General features: G+C 37.1%; 1 pseudogene; it reads right to left on the bottom strand.

The window, feature by feature from the left end:
- Positions 1-17,949: 17,949 nt before the first annotated feature.
- Positions 17,950-18,471, bottom strand: LOC119511705 (annotated as a pseudogene).
- Between the last annotated feature and the right edge of the window lie 4,420 nt (positions 18,472-22,891).

Below are 22,891 nucleotides of genomic sequence, written 5' to 3'. Positions count from 1 at the left end.
CAGAAATCAACTTAGATTATAACAAATTGGAATATAGTAATTTCTAATCTGTGTTTATATATCTTTTTTTTTTTTTTTGGTAACAAATACTTCCCAACTCCTTTAAAATCTTAAGGATGCTTGAATTAATACTTATAAACACTCCAGAAGAGGACTATTTTTGTTCATTTAATCAGCTTTAGATCCTAACTGGAAAATAGAAGGGTGTTGATGCATAAAATTTGAAATAAATTTTTTTGAGAAATAACTTTCAATTTATTAATCCTAAAATATATAAGGTGACAGAGGTTTCGATGTTATCACCCAAGTATAAGTCAGTCCTTGAACTTGGAGCATCCAAAATACACAACAGTAAATTCTATTTTTTAGTGGCAAGTTATTTGTCTTTTTCAAGCTCATGACTTCCTCTTGGGCTCCTACAGTATTTATTGGTATTTATTGCTCTCTCTGCTAGAGTCAAGGTATCAAACAAAACAGAAAATGGAAATTAATTTAGACACATTGGCCACACAGAGCTGCCACTTGAATAACACTTGCTAGTTCTATGGGAGAGCCAGGATAGGGTGAGCGTGGAGTGCCAGGATACGAAACACTCAGGTTTCAATTCTGTGATCATTGTAATGTGTTGATATGAATCTTCAGTTCACATGGATAACTGAACATTGAGTGATATGAAGACAGAGTTTCAACTCTTACCCCATTTCTAAAATATCAACACTGCAGAGATTTGCTTCATTATGAAGGAAAACTCTGAAAATTTGTAATGCTTTTTCTCATCCAAACTTTCTGTTCTTTCCTAACTGAAGAACATTTTGAGATGATTAGTCTAAAGCACAAAAATGGGTACCCAACTTGTCACGGAGAAGAATATGACTGTTAGGAAATGAGATTCAAGCTCATTACTTCCATAAAGCAGAATCCTGCAAATCACCCATCATTTCCCCAAGCTACAGATTTGCCTAAGCTTAAGAATTTGAATGTATTCTTGGATCCATTGGAACAACTGATGCTTGCTCTAGCGTTTTCCGTAATGCCATGTGGCATCTGTGACAAGTGTGTGTGTGCCTCGCACACTCCAGGGCTGATTCCATTTATGACCTTAGACAAGTCAGTATTTTCTATCACAGCTTTCTCGTCTGCAAAATGATAATGCCACACTCGCTCTCATCGAGACACAAATGAGAGTCCTAATAGCTTTAAGACACCATTATACTAAGCAGCATAGAATACTGAAAAGAAATGGGCAATGATTCAAAACAAAACCTTCAAGTCCAAACCAGAGTCATCAAGCTGACAAAGTCTGTGAGCAAATGGAGAAAGTGACAGTAACACCTGGTGAACGGGTGACTCCGGGCATGGTGTGTGGCCGTGGGAGACCGTGCCACCCCTTCCACTGAGCTGCACTGCACCCTCTCCTCTTGCCTGTGGGAACACTTCCATATTTTTGAAATGTGGTTCCTTACAGAGGCAGCCCTGACTTCACCTTCCTCACCATGTGTAATTACTATGCTGTGGAGAGCACGGGGCTGTCAGGCAGCTCTAACCGTGGCTTCCGTTGGGGTCCCAGCAAGGCAGAGGGGGAAGGATGTGAGAGACCGTGGGGAAGGCACAAAGGGCCTGAAAGGACCCCGATGAGTTCCCAGTGTTTTTCTCCATCTTCCAGCCCTGCCCCTGACATGGTTCTGTGGCCTTGGATGTCCTTGTGATTCACGATAGAGCAGGACACAGAGTCAATGAGGTTTTCCTGGAGCCCCCACCCGCACTGGGCCTTGGCTCCTTCCCCTTCCACTGACATCCGGGAAACAGGCACTGTTCTGTTGTCACCAGAATCTGCCTTCCCTCTCTCTGGTTGCCTATTTATTTTCTTTTCTATTGATTTCTAATACAATATAATTTATTTTGGGTGTTAACTAGTGACTTATTTCCTTAGGGTATCCTTTTTCAAACTTGGTTCCAATGTAGAAACAACTGGGGGAGCTTTTGAAACACTCCCTTGGTTAAAATGATAATTAATGTCATTAACACCAGAGCAAGAAAAACACATTCTCCGAATATTGGGCTGGTATTTCTTCAGAAGTCTGGCCCCTGAAAGACTTGGAGTCCAATAACAAGTTCCTAACCAATGCTCCACAGCCTTGAATGTGCTTCAGTTGTACGGGTATCTTTCCAGCTCGTAGGGCAGCCGGGAGAGGCCTGGGGTACCAGAAGCCCGGGGTAGTCTCCTCCCACCGTGAGCCACCTCTGATAGTTTTTCCAGTGCTCTGTGCAGGTATGTTCATTCCCGTGTGTGCCGTCATATAAAACGGTCACGTGGCACTGGTGAAGCAATGGGCGGCATCTACAGACATGCTGGTGAGGAAGACTGATGCCTCCAGGTCAACCAAATTTCTACCAATTCTTATGTGGTCTCCCTCTTTGTTAACCAATGGCCTCTCAACTCTTTGGGGGGGGTCTTCCCAGAATTCTCCTTTTCTTCTACATTTTATTATTTGAACCTTAGTAAAGACTAAAGGCTGATTATGAGAGAGAAGGGCAAGCTTCATAGAGCCCGGCAACATCTGAGCTTCAAGATACACCGGCTTGTCTGCTTCAAAGTCCACCCCTGTGCCAGTTTGAATGTATTGTGTCCCCCAAACGCCATTATCTTTGATGTAGTCTTGTGGGGCAGACATTTTGGTGCTGATTAGATTTGCTTGGAATGCGCCCCACCCAGCTGTGGGTGATGACTCTGATGGGATACTCCCATGGAGGCATGGCCCTGCCCATTCAGGGTGGGCCTTGATCAGTGGAGCCATATAAATAAGCTGACTCAAAGAGAAGGAACTCAGTGCAGCTGTGAGTGATGTTTTGAAGAGGAGCAAGCTTGCTAGAGAGGAACGTCCTAGGAGAAAGCCATTTTGAAACCAGAACTTTGGAGCAGACGCCAGCCACGTGCCTTCCCAGCTAACAGAGGTTTTCCGGACACCATCGGCCATCCTCCAGTGAAGGTACCCAACTACTGATGTGTTACCTTGGACACTTTATGGCCTTAAGACTGTAACTCTGTAACCAAATAAACCCCCTTTATAAAAGCCAACCCATTTCTGGTGTTTTGCATTCCAGCAGCACTAGCAAACTAGAACAACCCCTAAAACTGTTATCTTGTGACTGTCCCACTGCTGTATTTTGGGTGTGTGGGGGGGAGGGGCAAAGAAGCTTGTCTCTCTAGTTTCACAGATCCTCAGATGGGGAAGAATCAGTAATTTAATGGCTTACACCCAGGTTCATCACCAACACCTGGACTCATCATCTAAGAAGTAGGGTAGTAAGCAAATGAATAGTAGCAGAAAGAGCAGGAGAAGGGACATAAAATAGGATGCACAAATAAATAAAATAGATAAGAAACAAACTAACAGAAAGGACATACAAATCTAAAAGCTAGCTTATATAAAATCCCAAAGACACATGGCAATAATAACCACTGGCCTGGTTATGTATCAACGGGAACACTTATGTACTGACAGTGGGCCTATGCATTGCTAAAACTACTTCGTAAGCAATTAATAGATAAAATTGCAGGTGCAGATACCTTGAGGTCCCAGAAATAGAAGTGGAGTGGCTGGTCTTTCCCCCATTTTTTCTTCTAAACCACATGTTGGGTGATCAGTTTTTCCCTAATGAACTGTGACATCGCCATCTGTTGAGTTACCATAGAGTTTATCTTTTCTATTGATCAGTTTTGAAATTCTTTAATTAGCACCACAGTGACTGGAAAACTGCAGCTCTTTAATATATCTTAATATCTCCCAGGGAAAGTCTCCTGCACAATATTTCTTTTTCAAACTTTTCTTGTCTAATAGAACCAGTCCAGGTTAAATAATCTTTTGTTGAAAAGGGTAGGATTTATCTTAAACCAAAAATTAATTTGGGAAGAATATACATCTCTGCATTATGCAATCACTTCATCCAGGAAAACGATGTAGTTCTATGTTTATTTAAGTCCTCATTCTTTGTTTTGCTTTGTTTGAGGAAAGTTTTTAATTTTTCTCATATTGATCCTATGCATTAATTCATTACTTTTTGCTAGGAATTTTAAAAATTGTGTACTAATGGGATAATTTGGTTCTGTAAGTGTGTATTATTTAAAGACAATATTTTTAAAGCTATAAAAATAGTTTGGTCTTATTAGCAAAACCAAAAATAAAAGCAGAGAAAAGCACCATGAAGATAATATAATTCATATTTTCAGCCCTCTGTGATATCTAAACTTACTATTCTGGTGATTCACATACAAATCATTTAAATCAATGGTGTACCTTTCTGATTATTGTTTTCCTGCTAACTTCAGATCTGTTTTATTATACTTATTCCACCTTCTTGAGTTTAAAGCTTGATTTATTTATTTTCTTTATTTCCTTTCCTTTATTTCTTTGTTTCTTTTATTAATGAATCTACTGGATATAGATCTAGTGAAACTCATAAGTTTTGAGATAAGGCATTCCAATGATCGCCATTACCTACACTTCTCCTTTGCCCTTTCCCCCAGTTCCAGTGTTTTTAAAACCTTGTAGAAGCATTTGGTGGTGATGGAAGGAGCTTTCTTCAGTCACAGATTGCTTCTCATTCTAATTGCCTCAGGCTTAAGGTTGTTAGACAATTGTTTGAGTGGCTGAAAATCTGTTGCCTGTTTTCCTGTGTTATTTGAGGTAACAGTTGTTTTTCCTCATTCCTTGATTTCATATTTTAATGTGGAGTTTAATCTTCAGTTTACATGAAATACGGGAGACAGAGTAGAGAAAACCAACAGGAAGTAATCAGACAAGTCCACAATGTGGACGTACTACAAAACAACTCGCCTGGTCTCTTCAAAGTTCAGAATCATCAGGGAAAAAAATGCAGGGGAATACTTCAAAATTAAAAGATCCTAAAAGACATAATATTCATATAACAGTCTGTAAAACATCAATAAGCTAAAAGACAGTTCTGGCATAATTGGAAGCATCTGCGTATGGCTGGATATTGAATGACATTAAGGAACCATATGCTCTTAGACCTGATAATGATATTAAAGCTATGATGAGTTGGGAAAAACCCTTAATTTTAAGAAATGAATGCTGAGATATTTAAGATGATATATTCTGATGTCCATATCTTACTTTCAAACGATTCAGCAAAATCAAAAATATTGATAATTAGGTAGCTAGTCAGATGATAGATACAGAACAAATATGGTGAAAGGTTAACAGCTATTGAATCTATGTAGCTGATGTGGGTGATAACCAAATCATTCTTTCATCTTTCATGTGAATTTGTAATTTTCCCTTACAGAAAACTGGAAAAAAATGAAGCTTTGGAAATACAAATTGCATTATAATTTAAAACTTTCAGAATATACCCCATCCACCAACAAGTTTAAGTGCATTTTGCAATAGCCAATACAATATCATTAGAATGCAAAGGGGAGGGGAATCTGTTGAAATCCTCATGATAAGGATCATAAAAAATGATGAAGTTATCAGATTTTTTTCATAAGCAGAAATGGCAATGAGGTGGCCAGTGTTACCAAGCAACGGGCTCGCTGCCAGATGTGCCCAGAAGCCAATGCTGTAACACCAGTATTTCGAGAAAAGAAAGAGTTTTATTGTGAGGTTGTCTCGGATCTGCCTCTCGAGCTGAGAGTTAATGGAGTTTTATAGGCTAGGACAGTGATGGAGATTTGGGTTGGCATATTCGGGTTGGTTGTTTATAGAACTGTCCATAGATGGTAGAAAAATGCCCGTGGACTGGATCTTCTTCACTGAGGGGCCCTTGCCTTTTATTTGCTTCTGATGTCTCCTCATCCTTGTAAGCTTGGTTCCAGGGAGCGTGATTTTTGTTCCTAGTGTCTCAGGGATCATCCAAGCCACAGGAATCTGTGTTTCTGCATGGGCTCCGGTTAGAAACCTGTGATCAAGCTTGACGACCTGTAAAATGAGCTCAGGAAAGTTTTTAGTTATGGGAGGGGAAGAGATCTGGATAAATGGGTTTGGGCCTAAATCCTGACTCTGAGCTAGGACGGTGACTAAGGAGGACTCACTGCGTCACCATCCTCCCTGTATGTGAGCGTCCGGACCCTCGGGGATAACGTTCTTGTTGAGGACAGTGAAGAGGGTCAGCAAGCTGCCTCACCTTGATGTGGGCAGTTCCCAGACAGTTGGCACTAACAACTACCTCTCAATGCAACAAGTGATCTTGCTTTTGGAATAATTGCTATATTTAACAAAATCAGCAGTTCTTCAATGGATGATTCGATCATCATGCTCCTTTTTCTTTGAGATCTCCTTTTTATATTTGCACAATCATATTGAGAAAGAGAGAGAGGAAGGGGGGAGAGAGAGAGACAGAGAAAGAGAGAGAAGGAAGGAAGGAACTGAAGGAAGGAAGGAAAGAAGGAAGGAAGAGACGGAGGGAGGAGCACACAGAAAACTACAAACAGCAGCAGCAATAACTAAAGACTGGGAAGATGAAGTTAACTATACAATATATTTTGGTCTAATACCCATTTTAAAACAAAATCTGATCTCTTTTTAAAATCATGACATTTTCACAAAGGAAGAGAAAGAGCAGTTTCAATTAGGAATGCAATTTCACCCCCTTGATTTTCAGTAGTATTCATAATTTAACTGAATAAAATCTTACTTCAACCATTGCGTTTGAAGATGTGCTATGATTTATTATTTCATTTCACATTTCATCCTAATTCACTATTTAAACTTCTCACCGTAGTCAGGTGCTCCAAAAACTTCATCTGAAAATTATCACAATTAGGGGTCTAAGTGTTTCATTTTTGCTGTATTCCTACATTTTAATCATTGTTTATTATTTATTTGCTCTGACTCAGATGTGTCTATGTATCCCTTTTGTTATCAAAGAAGTCCATGTATTTTAAAGAAATAAATAGGAATTATATTCAATAGTATTTAACTTGTATGTATTTAATTAATTATTCTATTTGTTTTGAACCTGCTTGCTTTGGAGAATCACAGGGATTATTAGTGTGTTCTTTTTGAAATGTCTGAATGTTCTAAAAATTAGTGAATTACACTCTGAAGGCAATTTTGCAGATGGGATTTTAGACTGCCGTAACTGTAGATCTGCTTCCTGTAAATAGCATGTAAACACAGTTACTTAATAAAATAATCATGTAAAAAGTAGCGACAAAAATAAAATAAAATAAGTCACAGCATAGTACTCTGTTGATGAAAGGCAAGTATAAATTTTCATTTGCTTTCCTACAGAGAAGTTATTGGTTTTCTTTAAAAGACCCTTTAATTATGTGGCTCAGATGTGACTATATTTTTGTGAACATGGCTTCAATCCCATGTGTTAAGAATTAAAGGAGTGCATTGATTCTAAATTTGCAGTATCTTGTAAATGTTGTTCTTGGAATAAACCCTATACGTGAAGAAAAACAAACCCCGTTACTTGTTCCCCACTTTGAAAACCATACCTAGAAACAGTGACATGCACGGCCCTGTTGCTTATTATATCATTGTGCTGATTCTTCTGAAAACTGAGATAAGATTTACATGAGTGGAAGGCCCAGGTCTTTCAGGTACAATTTGATGCGTTTGACAGATGTCCACACACCAGTTGGTGAGGAAGTTATTTCGATCCCACCAGAAAGGTTCTCACGCCCATTTCCGTGAGGCCCAGGAGTCGCATGCAAATGCTGTTCGGAGTTCTACTGGTATATTTTAGTTTTCTCATTCTTGAGCCTCATACAAATGGAACCCCACAGTACATGCTCTTGTGCCATCCTTCTTTTTTCAGCGAAAGCTCTGGGGCATTCATCTACACTGTTGCGTGTGTCAAAAGCTCACTCTTTTCCTTGCTAAGCAGCATTTCGTTACCTGAAGCACAGCTTGACTGTACACTCTCCCCTGGATAGACCTTTGGGTTATTTTCAGTTCTCAGCTGTTACTCATGAATTTTCCCTGAGTATTCTTGTGCACCTGTTTTTATTTTTCTTGGATAAATACTGAGAAGTGAATGTTTGTGTCATAGAGTAGGCGTATGTTTAACTGGATGAGAAACAGCCAAACTGTTTTCAAAGTAGTTGTTCCATTCCACACTCCCCGGATAATGACTATGGATGAGAGCTACGATTGCTCCACGGTTTTGTAAATATTTGATGTGGTAAACTTTTCTTTTTCAGTTAGCCATTCTAGTAGATACGAAGAGCCATGCCACTGCCAATTTAATTTGCATTTTCCTAGTAAATAATATGAACATCTTTGTATGTGATTATTTGCCTTTTCCATATCTTTCTTTGTGAAATGTCCAAGTTTATTGCTCATTTATTCATTTGGTGGTGGTGGTGGGGATTATGTTTTATTGATTTATAGGGTTTCTTATATAGTCTGAATAGAAGTGTAAATATTTCCTCTAAGTCTGTGGCTTGCCTTTTTATCTTTTTAAATGATGTCTTTTGATGAACAGATTTTAATTTTGATAAAGTCCAATTTGTCAGTTTTTAAGAGTGATTTAGTGGGCTTTGTGCTTAATATAAGAATTCTCTGCCAAACCAAAAGTTAATGATCTTCTATGCTTTTTGTCTTGATGCTTTATAGTTTTAGTTTTATGTTTATGTCTATCTTGCATTGATTTTTCATGTGGTGTTTGAAAAAGGTGGAGGTTCATTTTCTGTGCATGATCTACTTATTTCAGTACTATTTCTTGGGATGGTTTACCTTTTCCTACTGAATTTCCTTGCCAAATTTTTTTGGAAATTCATAAGTGTGGGACAATTTATTCTGTATCTTTGATCCATGTGTGCATCCTTATTCCAATACCATGCTATCTTGACGACAGTTTTACAGCAGGTCTTGAAATCAGGTAGTGGTAGTCCTCCAACTTTGTTCTTTTTTTCAATAATGTTTAGCTCTTCTAGATTCTTTGAATGTCTATGTGTATTTTTGAATTATTTTTTAAATTTTTATTAAAAGACAACTGGGACTTTGAGTGGCATTATGTTGAATCTATAGACCAGTTTGGTGAGAAACGGAATCTTTAAACTATTGATTTTTGTGATTCATGATCATGGTGTATCTCAATTTTTATTTAGGTTGTTTTGATTTCTCTAGGCAATGCTTTGTACTTTTCAGTCTAGGGCCTTAAAAAACTTAAAAAAAAATCATTTATAAGATTTTATGTTATTTGTGATACCATAAATATTTTTTGAATATCAATTTATAGTTATTTGTAGCTAATATACAGAAATGCAGTTGATTTTCATATAATGACCTTGTGTACTGCAACCTTGCTAAATTCACTCAAAAATACTTGTAGATTTCTAAAAATAAATGCTATTTATAAATTATTTAGGGATTGCTATGCAAATAATCATATCTTCCAGGTTTTAAGACTTTTGCTTTTCTCTCTTTATTGTACTGGTTCATACCTCCAAGTCAAATTTAAAGAGAAGGGATGAGAGCAGATACCGTTGCCTTGCTCTGGATCACAGGGGGGAAACACTTATCATTTCACCGTTAAGCATGTTAGTTACAGGTTTGTCCTAGATGCCTTAGTTTGCTGATGGTTTTATTATGAAATGGTACTTAATTTTGTCAAATGATTTCTGCACTTTTTTGTACTGTTGTAAATCGCATTTGATTGAGTTTTGAATGTTAAATCGATTTAGCATTTTGGGATAAACACCATTTGGGCATGATATATTGTCCTTTTTCTATATTGCTGCATTCAAACTGTGTCTTCTTTCTAAAGGTATTTGCCAGATTTTGATGGTAGAGTGTGCCAATCTCATAACTTGAGTTTGAAATAGTTCCAGCTTTATTAATTTCAAAGAGATTTTGTGTAATATTGACATTAATTCTTCCTTAGGTGTTTGCTAGAATTCACCAATGAAAAGAACTGGGTATGTAGTTTGATTTGTGAAGGGGGCTTTGATTACAAGTTCAGTTACTTTAATATGTAAGGAGCTATTCATATTTTCTATTTCTTCTTAGGTCAGTTTTGGTTAAGTTGTGTTTTTCAAAAAATTTAGACATTTTGTCTAAATTATGGAGTTTGTTAGGATAAAGTTGCCCACAGTGTCCCCTTATTATCATGTTACTATAGAATCTGTAGTAATAACCTCTCTTTCATTCATATTATTGGCATTTTGTGAGATTAGGATTATTTATGTATTCTTGATGAATTCACCCTTTTACCAATATTAAATGTCCCTCTTTATCTCAGAAAATCCTCCTTGCCTTGAAGATTACTTAATCTATTAATGATAGAGCTGCAGAAGCTTTCTTATAGTTCCTATTACATTTTTCATATGTTTCCTGTTACTCTTTTCTTATGCTTCCTTTTTACCCAACTTGTCTGAGGATTTATATTTAAAGGGTTTCTCCATTGTAGACAACATATATTGTACACAACATTTTCTTTTTTTCCCACTTTGACAGAATCTGCCTTTTAATAGTAGGGTTTAACCCATTTATTTCTTGTAATTTTTGATATGGTTGAATTTGTCAACAATTCCCCTTTTTATTTTCTGTTTGTCCCACCTTTATCTTTATTTCTCTGTTCCTCCTTGCTTGTCTTATTTTGGATTAATCAAAATATCCCATTTCAATTCTTCTCTTGAGTTTTTATCTATATTTTTTATATAGCTAAATAATGCCCAGAAAAAAAAAATAGTCTTCCATATTTACATGTGAAGTTTACTGTTTCCTCTGTTCGTTTTTTCCTATAGATCTGACTTCCATCTGGTAGTCATTTTACTTAAGCCTAAAGAACTTCTTTTAGCAATTTTTTGGTAGTGTAGAGCGTGTGGTGATGATTTCTCTCAGCTCTTAGTGATCAGAATATGTCTTTATTTCATATTCATTTGTAAGGTATATTTTTTCTGGCTATATAATTTTGGATTGATTATTTGTCCAAGCACTGTAAAGGTGATATTCTTATATTTTGCCTGCACTGTTCCAGCCCTCATTTGCATCTTTGTTCTCCTGTATGTGCTGTGACTTTCATCTCCAGTCGCTTTAGAGATTTCCTCTTTATGTTTGTTCCACAGTAATTTCATTCTGATGTGCCTGGGTGTCTTGTTTTGGTTTGTTTGTTCTTTTTGTTTATAAATTAAATAGCTGGTTTCTTAAAGGGGCTGAATTAATATCTGTGACTTTCCCTTCCGTTTAATATTACTCCACCTTCCTCCTGAATAATGCTTTACAGATTACAGAGTTGTTTAATGCACCAAATTTTATTTCATTTTCAAGGATTCAATCAATGAGGCTCAAAGTTTAAATGACCTGTCCAATTGACAGATAAATTGGGGAAGTCTGCCTTCCACATAAAATCAGTCTCATTATTCAACAACTTCATGATGGCTATGGAAGGTGAAAAATACTACTATGAAGATTTTCAATTGGGAAACTGAAAGCAAAAAGAAGGTAATGTCTGTTGTCCTGAATGGAAACTATCTTTGAGATTTCAACTTACAAAACAGTTTGGTGTTTAATAAATACAATGGAAATTGTTTATTCAAAAGAGTTGTTTGCCTACTTTATTAAAGTTGAATTCACCATCCAATGCCTGTAATATGAGGAAAGGATTTAGAATTATTCTGAAAGTTTTGCTGTGGTCAGTCGAAAGAAGGATGCTTTTGCAGTGTTTGATCTCATGTAACAGAAACTGTAGTTCACCCAAACTTGTTTCATGCCTTATGGGTTCATCTTTCCAAACAAGGACAGCCAATGGCCCATACTAACTAGCACTAATTAAACCCCTCAATCCTCAATGCCTAGCACTGAGCTAGGTGAAGGCAGGGCATTCTAAAACGGAGAGTTCCCTCTTCAATTAAATTCCATCTCAAATATATGCTTTGGGAATCTACACAAATGCAAGAACTGTCTAAATTCCATAGGGTATAAAAAGAGCTGTGAATGATTTTTACTCACAAGGAGCTCATTACCTAAAAGGAGCAATGATATGTAAACTTTGGCATAAAAATCATATACAACGGCCCCAAAGAGAAAGTAGCATGAAATTATATGGAAGGCACAAAGTGACAGGAGAGCTCAAGGCAGCCTCCATTTGCCAGCTTGTTAAGGATGAGGTGGAATCCACAACTGTCCACACATCTGGCAGCCAAGGAGATTCAGAGTATGACAAGAAGGAGGGGCTGTTAATTCTGCCCCTTCTCCTCACACGTCAGATATCACCTGACCGGCTCTTTTTAGCAGAATTCAACTTAGAACCTCATAGGGAAGGGGATTCTAGAAATATGGTTGCTGACCTTTCTTCTGTCATGAAATAATTCCTTATCTCCTCCCAAATATAGATCTAGATATCTCCAAAACAGTTACCCTGCTCTGATGCACACATTTTTTTTTCATAAGTTAAATTTGTTCTTATCCCAACACTATCACTGTGTCTATTTTATTGGAACATTTCTGCTTAGATCAGCGATTCTTGATGATGACATTATTTGTAATAAAGAGCAGGCTCACTTGTTTGTTACAGAAACTTTTTCTTTCATTGGAGGACAAGTAGCACTTTGAGAGTAGAGCATTTATTAGCAATAGCAACTTCTAGTCAGTGGACAGGCAAAAGTCTTCCTCCTGTGTGCAGTGGGCTTGGGGTTGCCTGCAGCTTGTCATTTCCTTTGCTTACCACTCCTTACTGTACCTCAGACCTTGTGCCTGAACTCATCTTTCTCCCTCCTGTGGAGAGGGTTTTATGGCAATGAACATTCTGCACTTTTGTGGTTTGCGGATATGTTTATTTCAGCCTTAATTTTGTAATCTTTTACTTTGGGTTTGGGATTCCAGGTTGATAGTTATTTTATTCCAGAACTTTGCAGATATGATTACACTGAACAGTAGATTCCCTATTTGTTTTTGAGAAGTCAGAAGTCAGCTGAAAAGCATTTTTAATTGATTTGTTTTGATTGCTTTTTCCCAAGGAAAATTGCCTTTCCTTTCAGGGTGCTATTAATATCTTATTTTGTGTTTGGTGTCTTCTGAAATTTCACCACAATGTTCTAGTTGTAAATCCTTTGCTTTTTCAAGCTTCTTGGATAAATCTGAAAATTGATATTTTTATTTATTCTGGAAAATTCTCAGCTTAATTCTTCTAAATATTACCTCTCTCCCATTTTCTCCATTAGCTGTTTCAGTAACATTAAAGAAAAGTTTAGACAGACGTCTCACTCTATCCTCCATAACTCTTTACCTCAATTTTATAGCCCCCACCCCTATTTTTTTTTCTTTCTGTCTTATAGTCTTGGATCTTCTGGCTCACTAATTGTCTATTCTGTTTACCTCACCCATTTTTTTTTGTTTCAATTTCTATGTGACCCAGATACATCTGTATATGTATATATATATGCATGTGTGTGTATGTGTGTGTATGTGTGTGTGTATGTGTAGTGCTAGTGCTAGTTTGGACTGTTATGTACCCCAGAAAAGGCTATGTTCTTTTCTTTAATGCATTTTTTATTGTGAACATTAACATACATACATAAGAGTGATATCTTTCAAAGTACAATTTAACAAGTAGTTACAGAGCAAATTTCAAAAAATCTTATGGGTTATAGTTCCACAATTTCAGTTATTTCTATTATTGTAAAATATAACATATAAAAAGAAAGGTGTTAACTTTCAAAGTACAGCTCAACAAGCAGTTATAAAGGTAATTTCAAAAAATGCTGTGGGTTACAGTTCCACAGTTTCAGTTCTTTCCTTATTGTGACATATAGGATATATACAGAAAGGTGGTAACTTTCAAAGCACAATTCAACGAATAGCTAAGGAACAAGTTTCAAAGAATGTTATAGGTTACAGTTCCACCATTTCATTTATTTCCTTCTAGCTATTCTAATACCCTAGCATCAAATCATCATATATATATATATATACACACACACATATATTTTTATAAAGTTTCAGTATTCGTAATCCTTTGTTAAATCATATCTTCTCTGTTGCTACTCCTTCCACTCATTTAATCACTTTCTTGATCTTCAGGGGGTCTAGGCAGTGACCACCCTAACTTGTTCATATTGAAAGGGGGTGTCAACATTATGGGAAAAGGGGCTGCTTCAAGTTGATGTTCTTAAAGAGGATGTTGCCTCTGTGTTTTAGGACCTGTCTAACATAGGAACACTCTGGTGAATTTAAGTTTCTGAGAGATAAAACTTAGAATCTTTTATAGAATCTCAGATAGGGACCTAGGTATTTTGGGACTACTGATGGTTAGGGCTTGTCATACTGTGGCCAACTGGGATATCTAGCTGGGGCTCACATAACAGTAACCTCCAGGACAGCCTCTTGACTCTATTTGGGATCTCTTAGCCACTGCAACCTTATTTTGTTACCTTTCTTTTCCCCGTTTTAGTCAAAAATTCATTTTCAATCCCTTGATGCCAGGGCCTGTCTCATTCCTGGGAGTCATTTCCCAAGTTGCCAGGGAGATTCATTCCCCTGGGGTCATGTTCCACGTGGGGGCGAGGTTGTTGAATTTATTTGATGAGTTGGGTGTAGAGAGAGAAAGGGCACATCTGAGCAACAAAAGAGGTTCCTCTGGAGGTGCCTCTTAGGCACCATTATAGGAAGGCTCAGCCTCCCATTTACAGCTTCAAGTTGAGGAACTGACTTATTAAGTAGTGGGTTCCTAATTTCACATATGTTCTGTCCCAAGATAAACAGTCAGTTTCTCACATTATCTTCATTTAGTTGTATAATCATCATCACTCTCAATTTTAAACAATTATCATAACAAAACATTCCAGAGCTCTTATCAACCACTAATCATTCATCCCTAGTATTAGTGTAGTGCTGGTAAGATATTCCTGTTAAATATAGTCTATAATATGTAATGGTTAGTTTTTTCATTTACCACTCTGTTGTTAACTCTTTATACCAGTGTCATACTTTACAAGTTTATCACGCTAACGCTTATTTATGTTTGTGGTGCTACTCTGTGGGTTACATGCCTCTCAACAACCATTTTTGAATATGTTTGCCTTCAATTTGGCACTGATACTTACAATCCCATTAACAAACCATAATCACACATGTCCATTCCCATACCATTAAGTTCACCCTCATTATGATGTCTGTACATAATAGATTATCATCCCCCCTCACTAGCTTCTGTCTATCACTAGGTCCCCTATATTCAACATTATAAGACACTTATTTTACATTGTTCAGGGAGTTCACATTAGTGGTAACATTCAATCTCTCTCCCTTTGTGCCTGGCTTATTTCACTCAGCATTATGTCTTCAAGGTTCATCCATGTTGTCATATGTTTTACGACCTCATTCCTTCTTACTGCTGTGTAGTATTCCATGGTATGCATACACAACATTTTGTTTATCCACTCATATTTTGAAAGACACTTGGGTTGTTTCCATCTCTTGGCAATTGTGAACAATGCTGTTATGAACATCGGTGTGTAAATGTCCATCTGTGTCACTACTTTCAGATCTTCTGGATTTTTACCAAGATGTGAAATTGTCAGATCTTAGGGTAATACAATATCTTGTTTGCTGAGGAAATGCCAAACCATCTTCCACAGTGGCTGTACCATTATACATTCCCACAAGCAATGAATGAGAGCTACAATTTCTCCACATCCTTTCCAGCATTTGTAGTTTCCTGTTTGTTTAATGGCAGCCATAATTATTGGTGTGAAATGAGATATTACTGTGGACTTGATTTGCATTTCCCTAACAGCTAGAGAATATGAAATTTTTTTTCATGTGTATTTTAGCCATTTGTATTTCCTCTTTGGAGAAAAGTCTTTTCATATCTTTTGCCCATTTTACAATTGGACTGTTCATTCTATTGTCATTGACTTGTAGGGTTTATATATACAAGATATCAGTCTCTTACAAGATACATGGTTTCCAAATATTTTCTCCCATTACATTGGCTGCCTCTTCACCGTTTTGACAAACTCCTTTGAGGTACAGAAGGTTTTAAATTTGAGGAGTTCCCATTTATCTATTTTTTTCTTTCATTGCTTGTGGTGTAGGTCTAAGAAGCTACCTCCTATTACTAGGTCCTGAAGACATTTTCCTATATTACCTTTTAAGAGTTTTTTGTGCTGTCTCTTTTTTTTTTTTCACATTTCACTCAAATTGAGTCCTTTAATTTGTAGCTGTCAGATAAAGACATTTTCCCGTTTAGATTAACAAATTTAATGTGAGGGATTATTTCCACTGTATCTCAGATTATTGAAAGAATCTAACATTCACCCTTCTCATGCCAAATACTATGTACAAATTAATTTTCAAAATCTATAAAGGTATGTAATTACCAATTTGCAAGTGAGAAAACCAAGGCTCAGAAGTTGCTCAAAACTGCTAATAATTGGTTTAACTGAGCTTCAAATCAAGGTCTTCCCTTACTGTACAAACACTGCTTCCTAAGTATAGAGTAAATTGGCTTAAAATCATCTAGACCTTTAAATCAAAAGTTTATAATGGAGAACACTTTTAGAATTAAATACAATTCTTTCTACCATAAGAAATTTTGTCTAAAAAGACCTTAATAAAATGTTGACTTCATTTAATCCTTTTATAAAATGTGGACACACCTTACTTCAAATGGCGTTAAGTGAAGTGCAATTCATTCCGTTTTTACAAAATAAGCTATTAACCTTAAACAAAACAATCTCAATGATGATAAATGCAGTTCATTATTTATTTAGATGTTTAAGCTCTCACACTAGGTTTTTACAAGCTGGTGGACACTGACAAATTATTTCTCCCACAGAACTATAACCACACATTCCCAGGCAGTATAAATATATGGTTGAACTAACATTAATACACATCACCATTTTATCAATTACATAATAAAACAAATTATCAAGTATCCAAATATTAAGCTACACAGCTCAAAAGGCATATAAAATATTAGATGTCTGCTGAATCATTAGCAGAAACCTACTTTTTTTTTTTTTGCAATAGAGGTTGGGAAGAGAAGGAAAAAAAAATCACACTTTGAACAAAAATAATGGTTGGGAAACAACTTCCAATAGATATGGGGAAAAAATTATAAGAATTTCAGAAATTTTGGTTAAGAATTATTGTAGCTACCCTAACAAAGCATCTCTACCTTTTAAAAAAATATTTACTAAATTAAAAAGCATATTCTACATGTTCTGAACAAGACAAAAGCAACATTTTATTAAAATATTTAACAGCCCCCCTCCCATTCGTCAGGCCCTCCCAGTTAAGTTGCACCCCAAAGTGCAAACATTAAATTAACTGTAAGGCTTTTTTGTCTGGAGACATTAAAGACATGTGCTTCTGTACAATGTAGATTTTCAAAATGGAGGTTTTCTCTAATGTCACAAAATGAGATTTATAGACATGACATTAAAATCCAACAAAATTCCATGGCTGAGCAAACCTGATGCATACTGGTACGAATGTGGGAGACGTAAACAAAGTGAACAGGCAAATAACTACACAGGCCCTAGTTTCAGTGTTTGAAATGACTGAAGGAATAAACCACATAAAGTCTAGAATGTTCATAGTTCCTGGAACTTAAAGTTCTGTATGATACTAAAAATATAATACAAGTATTGTGCTGGGTATTTTGGTACCTAATCTCTTTAAATTTTTTTTGTATTGATAAGATTCTGTCATGGGAAAAGATGTAAAGAAGACTTGAAACTCAATACTGTATGATTTCAAGAAAGGTCAATTGTTACAAATGATAAGCCCATTTTAAAAGCTGACCAGCAAGGATCTTTTGCTAAGTGTCCAAATAGGCTGATTGTAACCCAAACACAGAGGCTGCAATTCTGACAAACTCATAGCATGGTAAAACTGCTTTTCAGTATTCCTATGGAAGCTTCATTAGACTTATTCACCAACACATTGGCTAATACGTATCACAAATTAGATCCTTCCTCTCTCAAGTTCCACTTCCAAGGCAATAGCATCAGGCACCCCAGTTTTATTGAATGCAGCAGTTGTTTCTGTGACCACTGGAGTCTTTGAAGTGCAGCCGCATTTTAGGATGGTACTTCTCCAAATACAAAAGTTGCTTGCTGTTAAAATCTCCATGCCACTTTTGTCTTATGAACTGTACTGCATCTTCATATTTCATTCCACCTTCAATCAATGCTAGGGCAACAAGCACTGGAGCTCTCCCAAGACCTGCAACACAATGAACAGCAATGCAGCAACCAGGTTATTCACGAAACTTAAGTTTTACAAGACTTAACCAATCATCAACAATCCGGTTGGATGGTGGTGCACCATCATCAAAAGGCCAATCAAGAACATAGATGCTTTCTTTTTCCACAAGAGCAGTGTCGCAAGTTGCTTTGCATGCTCTTACTATTGTGGTAACTCCATACTTCTTAAGTTCCTCTATAAATCTGCTTAAGGTTGCGTTGGTTGGATTGTGTGTAATAAGAAATCTCATGTTCTTGTATGTGACTTCCACAGGAGCTGAGCAGTTCATTCGAGCCATGTTAATTTAGTTAAAAAACACTCAAAAGGGTTATGAAAGAATTTAAAAATTTGAATACAGAAATGATGTAAAGAAACCAAAGTCTACTTCTATATACTCCACTTGAAATTCTCAGTGATTTGAGTATGAAGTTGGGAGTAGTGGGAAATGAAATGAACCTCCTAACAAGAAGCAGCGACTCTTCAATCCAGTAATACTGAGGCAATATGAAAGAAGTGCCCTGAGGTCTACCCCATCCAGGTCAGAACTCTTGTAAAATGCTCTGCAGATTTCAATTCAGCACTTCTGTGTCCAGGTTAACCACTCTTATGGGGGTTTCTTGGTGGAGTAGTAACAAGTTTCTACAGTTCACTTGTCTGCATAGAGATCGTGCTGTGCCTGGCAGTAATCTCCACTGCCCTTCAGAAACTCCATAAATGTGTGACCAAGAGCACCACAGAACTGAGGAATATGTTTACTCATTGAAGATTGTGGCCTAATCATACAGCCGGTCCTGAGGCGGCGGCGAAACGGACAGTGGCGGTGGCAGCAGCTGCAGGTCAGGGAGCGGTGGTGGTCGTCGCTAGACGGCGGTGGAGCTAGAGTCGGCAGTGGCACCAGGCTCTACCATGCAGTGAGCGGCTCCGAGAAGAGCGTGTTGCCGAGCCGGCCCGCAGCTGAGAGAGCCAATACGCACGCCCTGTGCTGTCTCTTATACTGAGGTCTTTGATCCACTTTGAGTTAATTTTTGTATAGGGTGTGAGGTAGGGATCCTGCTTTATTCTTTCGGATATGGATATCCAACTCTCCTAGCCCCACTGTTCTGTTCCAGTTCAGTGGATTTGGGGTCCTTATAAAAAATCAGTCGACCATAGATCTGGGGGTCTATTTCTGAACCCTCAATTTGATTCTATTGATCAATATGTCTATCTTGCGCCAATACCATGCTGTTTTGACCACTATGGCTTTATAGTAGGCTTTAAAGTCTGGAAGTGTAAGTCCTCCCACTTTATTCTTCTGTTTTAGAATGTTTTTAGCAATTCAAGGTCCCTTTCCCTTCCAAATAAATTTGATGACTAGCTTTTCCAAGTCTGCAAAGTAGGTTGTTGGAAGATTCATTGAATTGCATTGAATTTGTAGATCAGTTTAGGTAGGATTGACATCTTAATGATGTTTAGCTTTCCTATCCATGAACATGGAATATCTTTCCACCTCTTTAGATCCCCTTTTATTTCTTTTAGTAAAGTTTTGTAATTTTCTGTGTAGAGGTCTTTTACATCCTTGGTTAAGTTTATTCCTAGGTACTTGATTTTTTTAGTTGCTATTGAGAACGGAATTTTTTTTTCTTGATTTCTTCTTCAATTAGGTCATTACTAGTGTATAGAAACATTACTGACTTATGTGCATTAATCTTATATCCCACCACTCTGCTGAATTTGTTTACTAGCTCAAGTAGCTGTATTATCGATTTCTCAGGATTTTCCAAATATGAGATGATATCATCTGCAAATAAGGACAGTTTTACTTCTTCCTTTCCAATTTGGATGCCTTTTATTTCATTGTCTTGCCAGATTGCTTTGGCTAGAACTTCTAGCACCGTGTTAAATTACAGTGGTGACAGCGGGCATCCTTGTCTCATTCCAAATCTTAGGGGGAAGGCTTTTTAGTCTCTCACCATTGAGTACTATGCTGGCTGTGGGTTTTCAATATATGCCCTTTATCATATTGAGGAAGTTTCCTTCAATTCCTACAATTTGAAGTGATTTTATCAAAAAAGGATGCTGAATTTTGTCAACTGCTTTTTCAGCATCTATTGAGATGATCATTTGACTTTTCCCTTTTGATTTGTTAATGTGTTATATTACATTGATTTTCTTATGTTGAACCATCCTTGCATGCCTGGAATGAACACCACTTGGTCATGGTATATGACTTTTTTAATGTGTCTTTGCATTTAATCTGCAAGTATTTTGTTGAGAATTTTTGCATCTATATTCATTAGGGAGATTGGCCTGTAGTTTTCCTTTCTTGTAGCATCTTTGCCTGGTATTGGTGTTAGAGTAATGTTAGCTTCATAAAATGAGTTAGGAAGTGTTCCATTTTCCTCATTTTTTTGAAAGAGTTTAAGTAAGATTGGTGTCAGTTCTTTCTGGAAAGTTTAGTAGAATTCCCCTGTGAAGCCATTTGGCCCTGGGCTTTTATTTGTGGGAAGCTTTTTGATGACTGTTTGGATCTCTTTATTGTGATTGATTTGTTGAGGTCTTCTATTTCTTTTTGGGTCAGTCTAGGCTGTTCATTTGTTTCCAGGAAATTATCCATTTCCTCTACATTGTCTAGTTTATTGGTGTACAGTTGTTCATAGTATCCTCTTATGATTTTTTTTTTAATTCCTTTGGGGTCCATAGTAATGTTCCCCCTCTCATTTATTATTTTGTTTATTTAGGTCTTCTCTCCTTTTTACTTTGTCAGTCTAGCTAAGGATTTGTCAATCTTGTTGATCTTCTCAAAGAACCAACCTTTGGTTTTTATTTATTCCCTTTATTGTTTTGTAGTTGTTGTTGTTGTTGTTGTTCTCCAGTTCATTTATTTCTGCTTTAATCTTTGTTATTTCTTTTCTTCTACTTGCTTTAGGGTTAGTTAGCTGATCATTCTCTAGCTTCTTCAGTTGTTCCATTTGTTCTTTGATTTTAGCTATTTCTTCCTTTTTAGTGTATGCATTTAGAGCTATATATTTCCCTCTCAGCACTGTCTTTGCTGCATCCCATAGATTTTGATATGCTGGGTTCTAGTTTTCATTCATCTCTATTTAGCAACTTCTTTTTCAATTTCTTCTTTGGCCCACTGATTGTTTAGGAGTGTGTTGTTTAACCTCCACATATTTGTGAATGTTCTGGTTGGCTGTGTTCTTTTAATCCATTCCTGTGGATTCCTGTGCAGGCCTATTCTGAGTGGGACCTTTTGATTAGGTTGTTTCAATTGAGATGTGACCCAGCCCATTCATGGTGGGTCTTAATCCCTTTACTGGAATCTTTTATGTAAAGACAAAAGGCAGAGACATTTGGAGAGAGCAGAGAGAGAGAAACACCCCAGAAAAGCAAGAAAGGACCCACAGAAACTCAAAGAGCCAGAACTTGAAGCAACGAAATCCAGGAGAGAAGGACCAGCAGACACCAGCCATGTGTCTTCCCATGTGACAGAGGAACCCCAGATGCCAGCAGCTTCTCTTCAGAGAAGGTATCCTCTTGCTAGTGCCTTAATTTTGACATTTTTCATGACTTTAGAATTGAAACTTGTAACCAAATAAATCTCCATTGTTAAAAGCCAGTCCATTTCTGGTATATTGTATTTCAGCAGCTTTAGCAAAGTGAAACAATATATATGCTCAACAAACACTTGGAAAAAAGTTAAAGTTCTATATAACCAGATAAATGGAAATGAGAACAATTAGGTTAGATATGTTTCTGACAAGACTGACAGGTTAAAAACAATATGATTTTCTTTTTCTGGCCACATGACAAACTATAGCTACAGTAAAATCCCTAATGCCTCCAAATACAAAACATCCCAAACTACCAGAAGAGCATAGGAAAATTAAATTTTGTTTTCAGTTCAGGCTGAGCTGGAAGTCAAGCCAGAGGAGTGAATATTATCCATGAGGGAAGACGCATAACAAGAATTGAAGCTAGAATGAAAGGTCCATAAGGACATGGATGACAATAGAGGCTAGAAGAAAGTTCCATGAGGCACACAGATGAAAACAGAGGCTGGAATGAACTGTCCATAAGGCACATGAGGAGAGGCTAGAATGTAAGATCATCACAGGATATGGACAAGAATAGAGGCTAGAACAAAGTTCCTTAAGGGCCAACATGGAGGGCGTGACTAGACTGTAAATCTGACATACCTGAAGCACAGAAACAATGCCAGTGCTGTCAAGATTGCCTGTTGCTGCATTCTTACTGAGGAAACTCTCAGAGCTCAGAAAGGGTCCACACTCCTTGTCCCTGCCTGGGTCAGAGCTCTTGTCTTGCTGGAAGGCGTGGACCACCCAGCCCCGGTCACTATGTTGGGACACATGTGAAAGGTCTGGGGGAGGCTGCAGGTAGCACAGGGGAAAGTCAGATACAACACCAGTTGAAGAAAATATTATAAACCCACAAAATTCACAGGCATCAAAAAAAGAAAAACAGTTATTGAAGTTTGGATTGCATTCCTATATGGTGGCAAAGGTCAGTTAGAAAACATAATGGAAAATGTTGCCCTGCTCACAAAAGCATACAGCAAAAAAATAAAGATTTAAGAATGAAGTTGTTGTATACGGCCTATACATATTGACTTATTGAAATAAAGCATATTTAAGCAGGATCTCCAGAAATTTAAGGATTATGCATGCAAGTACCTGTCACCATGTTTGTTTGATATACTGTAGATAATATGTAGT

The sequence above is a fragment of the Choloepus didactylus genome, chromosome 16 (assembly GCF_015220235.1).
Source record: "Choloepus didactylus isolate mChoDid1 chromosome 16, mChoDid1.pri, whole genome shotgun sequence".
NCBI lineage: Eukaryota > Metazoa > Chordata > Mammalia > Pilosa > Megalonychidae > Choloepus > Choloepus didactylus.
The sequence above is the reverse complement of the archived record's forward strand: the minus strand, read 5'-3'. Positions and strand labels throughout refer to the sequence as shown.